The sequence below is a fragment of the Panthera pardus genome, unplaced genomic scaffold, assembly GCF_024362965.1.
Source record: "Panthera pardus isolate Hobbes unplaced genomic scaffold, ASM2436296v1 HiC_scaffold_16, whole genome shotgun sequence".
NCBI lineage: Eukaryota > Metazoa > Chordata > Mammalia > Carnivora > Felidae > Panthera > Panthera pardus.
In genome coordinates, this window is record NW_026526721.1 from 12,861,285 (window position 1) to 12,874,813 (window position 13,529).

The 13,529-nt window shown below is 48.0% G+C and overlaps 2 long non-coding RNA genes across 4 annotated transcripts in view; one reads left to right on the plus strand and one right to left on the minus strand.

The window, feature by feature from the left end:
- The window catches only part of LOC109249692 (uncharacterized), a 33,773-nt gene extending 20,774 nt beyond the window's left edge, over nt 1-12,999 (minus strand). For both annotated transcript variants that reach the window (XR_002072710.2, XR_002072709.2), the window contains exons 1-4: nt 12,924-12,999; nt 5,793-5,908; nt 3,082-3,189; nt 1,212-1,436 (exon numbers count right to left, since the gene is read on the minus strand). This is a non-coding gene — a long non-coding RNA (uncharacterized LOC109249692). The remainder of the gene's footprint in view (nt 1-1,211; nt 1,437-3,081; nt 3,190-5,792; nt 5,909-12,923) is intronic.
- Nucleotides 545-2,084, plus strand: LOC109249691 (uncharacterized). Of its 2 annotated transcripts, none has more exons than XR_002072707.2 (2): nt 545-944; nt 1,375-2,084. It is a non-coding gene; the product is annotated as an uncharacterized LOC109249691 (long non-coding RNA). The 2 variants fall into 2 exon arrangements; XR_002072706.2 differs by having other exon boundaries at nt 545-940.
- Nucleotides 13,000-13,529: the final 530 nt, after the last annotated feature.

Here is a 13,529-nt window from a genome sequence, read left to right on the forward strand (position 1 = left end):
TATGCAGAGCCCTTTAAAGCTGCATTCACAATCTAAGCTACTTCTGCGACTCTGCTGTTAATTTTAGAAAATAAGAATTGGAGGAAAGAGCGTGGTTGGATTTCATAAGTCTTGGGAGAAACTTCCCTCTGGCTTGTGTACCTCGAGTGGCTCTTTTCTTCCCCGCCTCTGTCTTTCGCTCTCCCCTCCTCCCAGGGTTACCAGGCTTTCTCCATAAAGCTCCCATCCTCCACCCCTCCACCGGTTCCCCACCTCCCTCCCCGCGCTGGGAGGCCTGTGGGAGACACGCAGACCTCCCCCCTCGGTCTGCCTTTTCCTCTAGCCCTTGGGCCTCCGCTGGCTGCTTCCGGGCCCGACCTCTTAGCTGTCTCCGTGAAGCCTCCGAACCCACCCCTTTGGCTCCCTGATGTTTACCTTCCAAGTTGAAAAGTTTAATTGCAGCCCCAAGTGAGGCCTAGGAGGCGGAGCAGGGGTGGGGGGCGGGGAGGGAGGAAGTAATAAGGTCCCGACCGGCAGGAGGCCGTCCATTGGCCACCGAGGGGCGGTGACTGTGCCCCGGGTGGGGTGGGGGCCCTGGGGTGCCCACTGCTGATTATGATTAACCAGCCCGCGAGAGCCAACGGCTGCTCATTCCTTCTCTGAAAACGCACGTTTCCCCCCCCCCCCCAAACTCCTTAGCTCGGGACTCTCGCTTTTTTCTTTCTGGGGCCGATTCTCCAATTCCATATGTCTGTTTTAACTGAGGAGTGCTGGGGGAGCACAGATGGCGAGGAAGAAGCTCACGAGGTAAAGTCGCACTGTCCCACTGCGTCCCAGCAAAACCTTGGTGGTTTGGCGGTGACATGTTTGCAGCGGCCTGGAAGGGGAAAGAAGGGAAACTCTGCTTCCTTGGACGTGTGAAATCCAGTCAATCTTTTTGCCATCCTTGAAAAATGAAGGGGTCGGTGAGCTTGCTTTTTAAATTTTTTTTAGTGTTTATTTATTTTTGAGAGAGAGAGAGCATGCGCAGGGAAGGGGCAGAGAGAGAGAGAGAGAGAGAGAGAGACAGAATTGGAAGCAGGCTCCAAGCTGTCAGCACAGAGCCCGAGGTGAGGCACGAACTCACGAACTGTGAGATCGTGGCCTGAGCCCAAGTCAGATGCTCAACCGACTGAGCCACCCAGGTGCCCTGTGAGCTTGCTTTTTAAAAGAGAGGTGTTTTCGAAGCATACCTGTAGTCCAGAGGCCCCTAGAGTGCCTGTCGAAGTGCCTCCAACTCCTGAGCCAGGGGAAGTGGGCATCCAGGTGAGGCCTCCCGGAAGTGGCGTCCTGAGTTCCTAGGTTCGGGTGGGGAAGCGCCTGGGGAAGCGCTTGGATCCCCCATTCGTTCCCCAGCTGGTTCACTGTGCTGTTTGGAACCATCAGTCTCCGCTCGGCTACTTCCTTATGCGCAAGGTCTGCAACTGGAAAATCAAAACGGAGATGAATTTTTCCGGCATCTGAGGTCTAAGGAGGAAATGTTTTGCCGCGTGGGCCATCGCCTCTGGGCAAGGTGGGATTGGCCCGAAGGTCAGTTGTTGGGCCCGCTTCTAAAGGCGTTGGTGCCTCGGTTTCTCCATTCGCTCCCCCTTTGCTATCAACCGGTCCTAAGCAACCAGGTCGGAAGACATTTAATACTCGTATTCACGAAGATTCCCTCCTCTACCAAACTACTCGGCTCCGCTGAACGTCGCAAGCAGGACCTTGACTTTCGGACTCTCATCTTCACCTCTGCATTGCCCCATTTTGGTGACAATCCTGCCGAGTCAACACAGCCAGGATCCCCGACCTTTGCCATCTGGATCCAGTTTCTTATCCTCCACCATCCCGCAGAGGATTTCTGATCCCCTCAGCCTGCCTTCAGCAAGAATCCTCCTTGGTCCACTTAGCAAGAATCCCCCTTTACCCCTGATGTTTCCTCTTAATAATATCCATCCACTGGCTCCCACCCTGCCCCGTGGCTATCAATCTCACGTGCCCATGTGGTATTCAGACTTGAGTCCAATGCTCCCCATTACAGTGGTCCCTAGTCCTTATTGCCTTGAATAAAATCTCCCTTGCCGTGATTTCACAAGGGTCGTTGAATAATTTTTTTCGTTAGTAGTATTTATTTATTTAAGATATTTATTTATTTTGGGGCAGAGCGCAAGCGGGGAAGGGGTAGAGAGAGGGGGACAGAGGATCCGAAGCAGGCTTTGCACTGACAGGCTGACAGCAGCGAGCCCGATGGGGGACTCAAACTCACAACCTGCGAGATCATGACGTGAGCCGAAGCCGGAGGCTCAACCCACTGAGCCACCCAGGCGCCCCAGCAGTATTTTTGATGTAAAGGGCTCTCACTACTTGTAATATCGGCCCGTGACAGAGCTGTTATGATTACTATTGCTATCTCACAGATAAAGAACTTAAAACTCAATTAGGTCAGGTGACTCACCCGACAAGTCCAGGACAGGCAGTCACCCACCCCACCCCCCACCACTTGGGTCTTCTGACTCCCACATGCTTGCTTCCTACCAGAGGCAGAAATGAGGTGCTCTCTAGTTTGAAGAATGCTCGGAGTCAAGAGAGTTAGTGTCAGCGCTGAGTCTGAAGTATGACTTTGATGAATTCCCTGCCCCAATCAACAGGGACGGTTGTCTCTGCTAAGACAGGGAAGAGCCCCCCCCTTATTATGTAACAGCAGCTGCGTTTCCCAGGAAGATCGTCATCCTTGCAGCATCTGAGCCTTGAGAAGCACACTGGGAATGGACTGTTGGATATTTTGGGCCAGAGCTCTACCAGGGGAAATAATCTGAGTGATTGGAAAGAGCTTTTTTAAGCCCACCACGTCCTGTGAGGAGGTTGTGCGTCATCGGAGACATCACTTGGGTCTCAAAGGCTCTGTAAGCCTCCCCTTCTCACCAGCATATTTCAGGCTTATTGCCACTGGGCCAAACCAGGAGATAAAGGACACTCTGGGGAAAAAAAGAAATGGGTTGAAAGGAGCCAGGAGACCCTCCCATTAAGTCAACAAGTTCAAAAAAAAAAAAAAAAAAGGAACAGAAGAGAATTTGTAGTACTCACCTGTGCTCTGCTGGGGTCTCCAGAAAGGTGTCATTAAAGTAACGGCAGTGGTTTCGAGATGAATTTGATCCTTATAAAATGATCCAGCCAAGATGTTAGAGAGAAAGTCTGGGGAAAGAAAGGAGGAATCATGTAACCTGGGTCCAAATTCTGGATCAGTTACTAACTACTCACTTGACCTTAAATATGTCACCTCTCCTTTCCTGTCCTTAGCTTCCTTATTTGTACAACAAGGTAGTTGGGCAAGGTGACCCCACTTTTTAAGGCTCCTATAACCACCTGACACTCTTTAGCCCTCAACTTCCTGCCACAGCACCAAGGAGAAGGGTCGTGGCAGGCTGAAGCTATTGCCAATGGGCAGACAGAATACCTATCAGCATCCTGTACCCAAACACACTAAGGAAATAATAGTGTTGCTGCCCCACCCAATTCACACCCAAATGGGTATTTACAGTTACAGAGCCTTCCATGCACATTGTCTGAACTATTATGGTAAGCATTTCAGTTTCTGCCCAGGCTACTGGGAGACCCGACACAGATGTGAGTATATGAAAAAGATATGTTCTTTCACCAACTGGAAGAAGCAGAGTGAGCTTCCAGAAGCTGGCCATGATCAGGCCTGGACCAGCTGCTTCCCAATACAAGTTTTTGATTAAACCCTGAGGTGATGATTCCATTTTTGTGGTTATGTGTTTCTATCCCTCCTTCTCTCCCTTTATTCCTTCATTCATCTACTCATCCACACATCTATCCATCCATCCCTCTCTCCACCATCATCCATTCATCCATCCATCTATATACCCATCCACCCATCTATCATCCATTCATCCATTTATCCATCCACCCACCCATCCATCCATCATCCATCCATCTATCCACCCATCTATCCATCCATCCATCCTTCCATCCATCTCCCCACCACCATCCATTCATCCATCCATCTATCTATATACCCATCCACCCATCTATCCATCCATCCATCCATCTCTCCACCATCATCCATTCATCCATCCATCTATATACCCATCCACCCATCTATCATCCATTCATCCATTTATCCATCCACCCACCCATCCATCCATCATCCATCCATCTATCCACCCATCTATCCATCCATCCATCCATCCTTCCATCCATCTCCCCACCACCATCCATTCATCCATCCATCTATATACCCATCCACCCATCTATCCATCCATCCATCCATCTCTCCACCATCATCCGTTCATCCATCCATCTATATATCCATCCACCCATCTATCATCCATCTATCCATCCAGCCACCCATCCATCTATCCGCCCATCTATCCATCCATCATCGATTCATCCATCTATCAATCCATCTATCCATCCACCCATCCATCCCTTTATTTATTACTCTCTAAAAATATTTACTGAGCACATAGTTGTAGGGGTTACGGAAAGACCTGTGTAGGATATTAGGGACAGGTTGAAGATGGGCCCTTGTACCAGAAGAGTCCTTTTTCAATCTGGGAAGACACACTTCTGCAGCAAAAATTGTGCAGCTAGGATCACCAGTGCTGATGAGGAGTACAAGAGAGTCATGGGGCAGTCTTTGCCCTTCTTTCCCTCTCCATCCCTTTCATTCTCTTGGACACCTATATAGCAGGTCTATCTCTGTCAAACTTCTTCTTTAGCTGCAAGTAATTATGTGGTCACATTTACACAGCAGAGAAAAGAATGGTAGGGAGCTATTTCACAAAGGAACATTACTGAACTGCTTCCTGAATGATTGGCATTATTATTGCAGCTGGGCCCTCCTCCTTGACCAGAGGAAGGTCACTGTAGTAAAATGGGCCCTTAGTTTTCTCAGAGCACATTAGTATTTTAAAAAAAAATGGATGTACCCTCTTTTGGACACCTCTTCTGGAGCTTCTTAGTACGATTCTCATTCAACTTGTTGTCTTATCATTAATTATGCTATAAATGAATAATTAAAAGGATAAGTACTTGCTGTGATAGTCTCCCTGACCATCCCACTTTTAGGATGGTTGTGGTAAACTGGGGTTTGTCAGAGGGAGATGATCAGGATGGTGAAAAGGACATGGACTAGAGATCACGCCATTGCATCAACAGCCTCTGATGGTGAACAGCCACACCATGGGGATCTTGCAAGAAGAAGGAGGATGTTTGTCATGGGTTAACCTAGAAGTTCAAAGCTAAGACAAAATTCCAAGGCAGATTGTAGTGCAACATAACAAGCTACTCTTCAAAATAATCAAAATGTCCATCAAGTGAAAAATAAATGAACAAGATGTGGCATATCCATACGATGAAATATTATTCCGTGACAAAGGGAATGAAGTGCCGATAACCTGCTACAATATGGATGAACCTTGAAAACACTGTGCCAGACACAAAAGGGGACGTATTGTGTGATTCCATTTATATCAAATAGCCAGAATAGCCAAACCGAGAAACAGAAAGTAGATCCGTGGTTGCCTGGGGCTGGGGGTGGGGTGGTGGTCGGAAGAAAATGGGGGGTAATTGCTAATGGGCATGGGGTTTCTTTTTAGGTGATGGAAATGTCCTAAACCTGGGGTAAGGTTTGCACAACCCTGCGAATATATGAAAAACCACTGACTTGTACACTTTAAATAGGTAAATTGTATGGAACATAAATATCTCAAAAAAGCTACTATAAAAATTAGTTTGCCTGTTTTTAAAGTCTAAAAAAAACCCGAAACTACCTTTTAACAAAGAGAGTGAAAGAATACAGTAGCACGGCGCTCGACCCGTGGGAAGTCCTGGATGCCCTCTGTCTCACTTCCGTCCCCCTGACTTGTCCGGCAACGAGAAGACTGAGCTGAGGAAATAAGAACGCTTGTCATCCCTGGAGATACCAGCAAATACACGGTGACCATCCGAAGGGAGTTGTAGAGGGTTCCTACAGTGAGGAGAAGGATGGGTCTGAGTTTGAATTTTCTTGAAAGTAGAGCCTTGAAGCCTGGAGTCAGGGCAAGTGATTGATCTGGGAGGCGATGCCAGGAGCCCATAGTTTGCGACAGGACAGGGGAGGCAGGGAAAGGGGAGCTAACATAAGGAGCATTGTCAAGGTCGCCGCGGTGGTCCTCTTGAGAAGCATACAGAATGCTTCTGCAGGTGCTCTGTTTGAAGGTGGGGGCTGGGCCACCCATCGACCAGCTCTTCTCCCCACCGACTGAGGACTGCCCCACACTTCCAGGCTGTACTTGGTTAGGAGCCAAAGGGACCACCACAGGGGCCCGGGGTCTCTGCACCCCATGCCTGGAGTGAGATGCCGTGAGTGAAGTGAGCCTGAGCTCACACAGAACATTCCAGCACAGCTGTGACTGAGGGAGATGTGTTACAGGCACCAGACACATCGGCCATCGTGGGCAATTTTGGCTCAAACAAGCAACCTAGAGCATATGACTAACATTTTTCAAAAGTGAAGTACAATAAAATAGAAGTGATCGAATGTATTGCATCTGAGAAATATCATTTCAGGAAATTTTTGTTTCATTACATGCTAAACATGTTTGCATGCATATGTATGTATTGGGGGGCGGTATAAGAAGTATTTGTGTCCACGCCTCGCAGAGAAAAATGCTGCTCTGCTAGAAGAATCTAAATTCTTTCGGGAAGGGAAGTTCAGTTTAAAGTAAGGTTTTAGGTTGTAGGTCACTAACTGGATGAGAGGTATGTCCTGGTAGGAAGAACAGGAAAGAGGTACGAGCCCAAGGAGATCTGGGCCCTGGGCTTGTCAGTTTCTTAGCAATAACAATCTAGGACCACCTACCTTATGAAAAGAGATTTAAGAAATTGGCTTATGCAATTATAGGAACTGGCAAGTTCAAAATCTGCAGAGGAGGCCACTAGGCTGGAAACTCAGGCAGGGTTTCTATGTTAACAGTATTTTTAAAAAATATATAATTTTTTAAATGTTTATTTTTGAAAGAGAGAGAGAGAGAGACAGAGCATGAGCAGGGGAGAGGCAGAGAGAGAGGGAGACAAAGAATCGGAAGCAGGCTCCAGGCTCCAAGCTAGCTCAGAGCCCGTCATGGGGCTTGAACCCACGAACCACGAGATCATGACCTGAGCTGAAGTTGGACGCTCAACCAACTGAACCACCCAGGTGCCCCCTATGTTACAGTCTTGAAGCAGAATTTCTTCTTTCAAAAATCTGATTTTGCCTTTCAAGACCTGCAACTGATAAGATGAGGCCCACCCACATTATTGAGGGCAATCTTCCTCACTTACTAAAAACTGATTATAGCTGTGAACCCCATCTACAAAAATACCTCCACAGCAACACCTAGATTCAAGTTTGATTAAATCACTGGGTGCGATAGCCTAGCCAAGCGGACACATAAGCACTACCATCACACCTGACATGCAGGGATTTGGACCAATAGAGCTCTTGGTTCCTTTCAGTTCTGCAGCACCTTGAATTCGAGCTCATTCTCTGACAGCCTCAAAGCTAAATGCTTTGAGAATGGACTCTGCAGCCGGAGGCTCGTGCTGCGTTATTCTGAAATTCCAGAATATTCCATCTGAGCCCTGTCCCTAGTTTCACAGGTGAGGGAACGCAGGTACAGAAAGTCCAGTTCATTCTGTAGAAGTCCCGCCATGAACTTGTCGCCAAGCCCTTGCTGTCAGTGACACATTCTGTCATTCTCAGACAGCATGCGAAGGGTTCCAAAATGGTAGTTTGCTCTGGAAAAGTAGGGAAGGAAATACTCTGTTTTAACAGAATCTCGACATTACTGTGAGTGGTTCTCATTCTCTTGAACAAGGGGATAGTTGTGTTTTCATTTGATGGTGAACATTATTGAGAGCACATTTCCTACGGAGAACAGGCCTGGGATCCTTCCTTATGGGAGGAGGAGAAGGATTTTCCAGAAGAAGGAGAGGGCAGCAGCTGTTCTGGGAAACTGAAGCCACTCTGCCTTGGGTGGGTTTTCCCTCATCAGAACCAGATGTGCAAATGTGTCTGGGCCCCTCCACCTCGCCACAGGGTGACCAAGCCCGGAAGGGGGGATGTGGCCTCAAAAAGGTTCTTCTGCGAGTTGGATGCCTGTGATCCCCCGGTGGAGGCTGGAGGAGGGGGCCCCTGTGGCCGGGAGTGCACTGGCCTCTCTCCCCGTTCCTTCCTCTGTGCTCTCTGGCCTTCTAATCGTTTAAACATGGAAGCAACCAGGTCCCCATCTTTATGCGTGCTCAGTTCTTACTCTAGCATCGTTTCGGTAAGGTTCACATTGGTCAAGGCCCCAGTCTCTCATCTGTGGTTTGTAAAGAACTTAGCTTAAGCTGTACTTTTATCTGTTATATGTTGAGGATCTGTGTAAGATTTCATTTGAGAAAAACAAGTTCCACTGCATATATACATAATCTGAAAATCAGCGCTGAGGATAACAGGAAATTATTTAAGGTGATAGTCTTAGATGTGATGAATGTGATATAACGTTAAAACATCTGGGGAAAAATTACCCAATTGCATATGACCCTCCAAAATACTCTTCTCAATTCCCTTATTTACAGTCTCCTCTATTAAGAGTCAAACATTCCTGTATACCGTCAGAAATTATTAAAGAAGGAAAGGTATATGTGACACAAGGCAAAACCTGTCCTATTTGGACAAAGTTGGGAGACGAGCTCCCGAATAGGGCGTCTTACCCGAAGGGGCGGGGCTACTCCAATCTCCCCTCCCCTCCCTCTTTCTCCCCCCCCCATCCCGCCGCCCCCCAGCTCCCAACAACGCGCAGCGCGTCTGCCCGTTCCAACAGACCTAGCTGGCTTTCCATCAAGTGGACAATAATCTCCCAAGGGGCTCGTTTCTCGCTCAGACAAACATAACGTGTCAAGCCAGGAACGCAACCCACATATTAGGTGGGAGAAAGTACTATTTTTTACAGGAACCTCAAATACCTCTAGTTTCTGATTTTTTCCCCATGTGGATGCAATTAAACAAAATAAAAAGATATTACTTGGCTTTGGAGGGAAAATAAACACCTTCTGAAATTAAAGAGGCTTGGCATGATGTTGACTTTTAGTTGTACTTCTGCTCGTGAGAAATAGTAATTACTTACATTATAACCAGATTTATTCAAAGAAGGCGTTCTGGCGTTTCTCTTTCACCTAAAAGGGGGGTGACTGCCTGACTGCTCCATAGTGGGCCTTTGCTTGTGCTGTTTGGAGTAATGGCGAATAAGTGTGTGCTCTGGCACAGGGGTCGATGCCAGGAATCCTGAGGAGCATCCGGTGAGGAAAAGGGCCAGGACAGGGTGCCCCTGTGACAGCTGGGGATAGCACAGCATGGCGGCAGGGGAGCAGGGCTTGGGCTCTGGGTTTCCACCAGCAACAGCATCACACAGCCACGTATATTTCACCAAGTCCTGCACGGGAGTTTGTGGATTTCCTGTCTCATGCCTTCTCCCTGCGCAACACTCCTCCTCCTTCAATCATACCATTAGGGACCGCAAGGGGGAAGAGTGTTCTCGTCTTGGCCCTGTTCCAGGTCTTCTCTCTTTAGCCTTTCACTTCCGTGGGCACCTGGAGGATAATGATGACCCAGTGCTTGGCTCGGATTTCCTAGTTCCCCACCTTCCTCTACTTCAGCTTCTCCCAGAGAAACCCAATCGCTCCTACCGAGTGTCTCTGCCTGGGGATTTGCAAGCCTTCCCTCTTTTGTCTCCCAGCTCCCTCCCTCTGCGGGCGGAAGTCTTTTTTGCCAGTTGCCTGACACTCTACGGCAGATGTGGGTCTGGGTGAGGACCAAGGCACTATGACACAGGTAACTTCAAACAAGAGAAATTTATTCTCACGGTTCTGGAGGCCAGAGGTCCAAAATCAAGTTATCTATCACTAGAGTCGCATTCCCTCCAGAAGTTTTTGGGAAGATCCTGTCTGTTGCCTGTTCCAGGTTCTGGCAGATGCCAGCATCCCTGGGCTTGTGGCTGTGTCACTCCAGTCTCCGTCATCGTTGTCACATGTCATCTTCTCCTCTCTATTGTGTGTCTCTTAGAAGGCTGTTTGTCATGGGATTTAAGGCCAATGCAGGTAATTCAGGATGATCTCCTCTCAAGACCCTTAATTACATCCGCAAAGACCCTTTCTCCAAATAAGGTAAGAGTCACAGGTTCTGGGGATTAGGACACAGACACAACTATTTTTTGGTCTGGAGTTGAGGGGAGGGGTTCACCCTTTAACCCACCATAAGCATATAGGGCTCTTTTGGTTTTATGTGACAAATAAGCGAAAGGGAAATTTGTGTGTTCGTGGACATGGCAAGTATAGGGGAGACTCGAGCTTCAAGTGGACCTAAGGGCTCCAGTGATGCTAGCAGGGCTCTTTTCTAGCTTTTGTTCCATTTCTCAGCTCTACTTATCTCAGCCGGACTTTGTTCTTTCTGTAAACCTTTCCCATGGGCTATGTATGAGGTCCCCAGAGACTCACACTCATGATCTTGCAGTTGAAGAAGACAGTCTTCCTGGACAGCTCTATAAAACATTCCCAGGAAAGACTCCGATTGGCCAGCCTGAGTCACATGCCTCTTTCTGCCGAAAAAAAAAAAAACGTGTAGAGAGGGACTTTACAAGGACTGACAACCCCCCTCGAACTACGTGGAAGAGTGGAAGCATCGTTCCTCCAAGGAAGGGATGCTGGGTAGGCCAACTAAACCTTCTTCTCCCCTCCACCATTGAATGAGGCACAGCTTTACATCCGGAAGACTCCAGGCCCCCGTTCCCATGCGAAATAACCAGCCGATAACACCCCACATTGCAAATTCGCATCAGGAAACAGTGGGACTGGCGTGGCCCCTGAAGAAAGAGAACTGACTCATGGCCACGTCTAAGAAAGACGCCTATGTGGAGTCTCCAAAACACTCGACGTGGAAAACCTTAAGGAAAATGAGAACCTGTGCATAAAATTTCCAGACAGGTGGCACCTGGATATAATAACTAAAAGGAATCCAGAAAAGTCCTGAATGTCTGAAAATTAAGCAACATGCTTCCAAGTAACCCACGGGGCCAGTAAGAAATCACAATGGGTATTAGAAAATGTCTAATATTTTCTAAGTGCTGAGTAAATTAGGTAATTTACTTCGAGTGCTAAGTAAATTGTGACATGTGACAGCTTGTGGGAATGCAACAAAAGCCACGCTGAGAAGCAGATGTATATCCTTAAATGCATATATTGGTTGGCATGGGGGGCTAAAAAAATGAGATAGACGTAAATTTCAAAAAGCTAGGGGCTTGGCCACGCTGGGGGAATTGTTGCCTCCCGAAAAGTCCAAGCGAGGTTCTGTTTTCGGGCACATCTGGATGGGGTATCAGAACATGTCACGAGGAGCCCGCTCACCCTGTTTTCCCCACTTGCTTCCATGTTGACTTCGTTCTCGGGTAGGTTCTATTCGTGGGATGATGAAGACACCTCAGCTCTGTGTCCCCCAAGCTTGGCCATTTCATGAAAGGGGGGGGATAAACAGTCCTAAATAGCCCCAGAAAAGGCTTCTGGGTTGACTCTGATTTGTGGCGCTGGGGTCAAGAGCCCTCCTCTGAAGCAGTCAATATGACTGGGGGTTAAGATAGTCCCATTTGATTTCAACGTGACACCGATGATTTGGACGTTTTAAAACCCAGCCGTCACCAGGAATCAGCATGTACTCTTCAAAAACTAACCAACCTCATTTGTTTTTGTGTTCGTGGTTTCGGAGGTATTCGTTTTCAAGTTCAAGAGAATGATCCGACACGTGATCCGATTCCCATGAAGCAGGTGATGAAGGCTGCCGTGATATCTTTGCGGTGGAGGAGATGGAATCGTAGTGCACTTACAGCTGAGTTGAGCCAAGCCGGCTCGTTGGCTGCTGCTGATCACTTCACCCTTTTCCTAACTGCCAAGCCATCTGCTTCAAACGTGTTGATGAGCAGTGTGGCGGGATGCCTCTTCAGTTGACGTTCTTAGGAGAATTCTCTTTAAAGGGTAACCCAGAGCTTTTTCTCCTGCTTCTGGCAGAATCTCTTTTCAGCATTTCTCTTGGACAAATCTCCAAGGGCATTTTTTTTTTTTTTCAGCTTTGAAGACGATAGAAAACAGAAAGACTAAGATAATGTCATTGATCAGAGAGCACGTTGAACACAGATGCCCGGGGAGGACCCGCGAAGGAGAGAAAATCCAGGTTGGAAAGAAAGTGGGTCTCCTCTGACAACAGTCTCTAGACTATTTTGCCAAACGGCGCGCATCTATGGAAGCCCAGGCAGATAGGAGTTGAATCTCATGGTGTTGGGCGCGGCAGGTTATCTTTCTAAGAATTTGTTTGTTTGCATGCTGTGAAATGATGTCCTAGGAGGAGTCCTGCTAGGGGATGGGGTCCCTGCAGGGGACAGGTACACTGGGTGCTGGCTCTGGTCCGGTAACAGGGACAGCACTGACAAGATGGTTCTCTTGGGGAACTCACAGCTGAGCTGTCTACACTGGCAGCTAACCTCACGGTTAACCCCCTCAGGCTCTACCTGAGTTTGCTGCCAGAGGCCACTGGCTTCTGAGGAGGAGGCCGGGGGGAGGGGACTGGTTCACCTTTTCGGTCTCGTGGGACCAACACCGGAGCGTTGGCTCCCCCACTAAGTGGCTTGAGGGGAGACGGGAAGGGGGCATGTCTATACCAGGAAGGCAGCCATCCACTGAGAAAACTAGAACTTCGAGAGGCAGTGAGGAACAGCTTGGTGAAGCAGCCAGGACCAGGCCGCCTGAGTTTGAATTCCATCTCTGCTACCCTAACCTGTGTGAACTCAGGCAAGTGACTTGGTCCCTTCGTACCTCAGTTTCCTCATCCACACAATGAAAGCAGTAACAGTACCTACCTCGAAGAGCTGTTAGGATGCAGTGAGATAATACTTGTGAAGTCATTAGAACAGTGCCCGGAGCATAGAACATGCTAGAAAAGTGTTAAAAAAAAAATTGGGGGTTAGATAGACTCTGGTTCATACCCCAGTTCTGCCACTTTCTGGCTGTGTGACCTTGGGAAGTGTTTCAACCTCCCTGGGCCACTTCTTCATCCATGAAATGAGACAGGAAGGACGACCCACAGGTGTGGATAGTACGAGGCAGCGTGTGAACTAAGCGGGGCAAGCTGGCCCTCCGTCCACAACCCTGGTTAGTAACCAGAGACGTTGAGGATAAGCAAGAGTGACTGCCCTTGACCCTTGAAAAACACGGGTTTGAACTACATGGGTTTGAACTACACAGGCCCAAGCATACATGGGTGTTTTTCGATAACTACGGTCCAGTACTATAAATGTATTTTCTCTTCTTTGTGATTTTTCTCAAGAACATTTTTTCTCCAGCGTACCTTATTGTGTATTTATTTGTAATACATGTAACATACAAAATGTGTGGTAATCAATTGATTATGCCATCAGTAAGGCTTCTGATCAACAGTAGGCTATTAGAGGAGTTAAGTTTCGGGG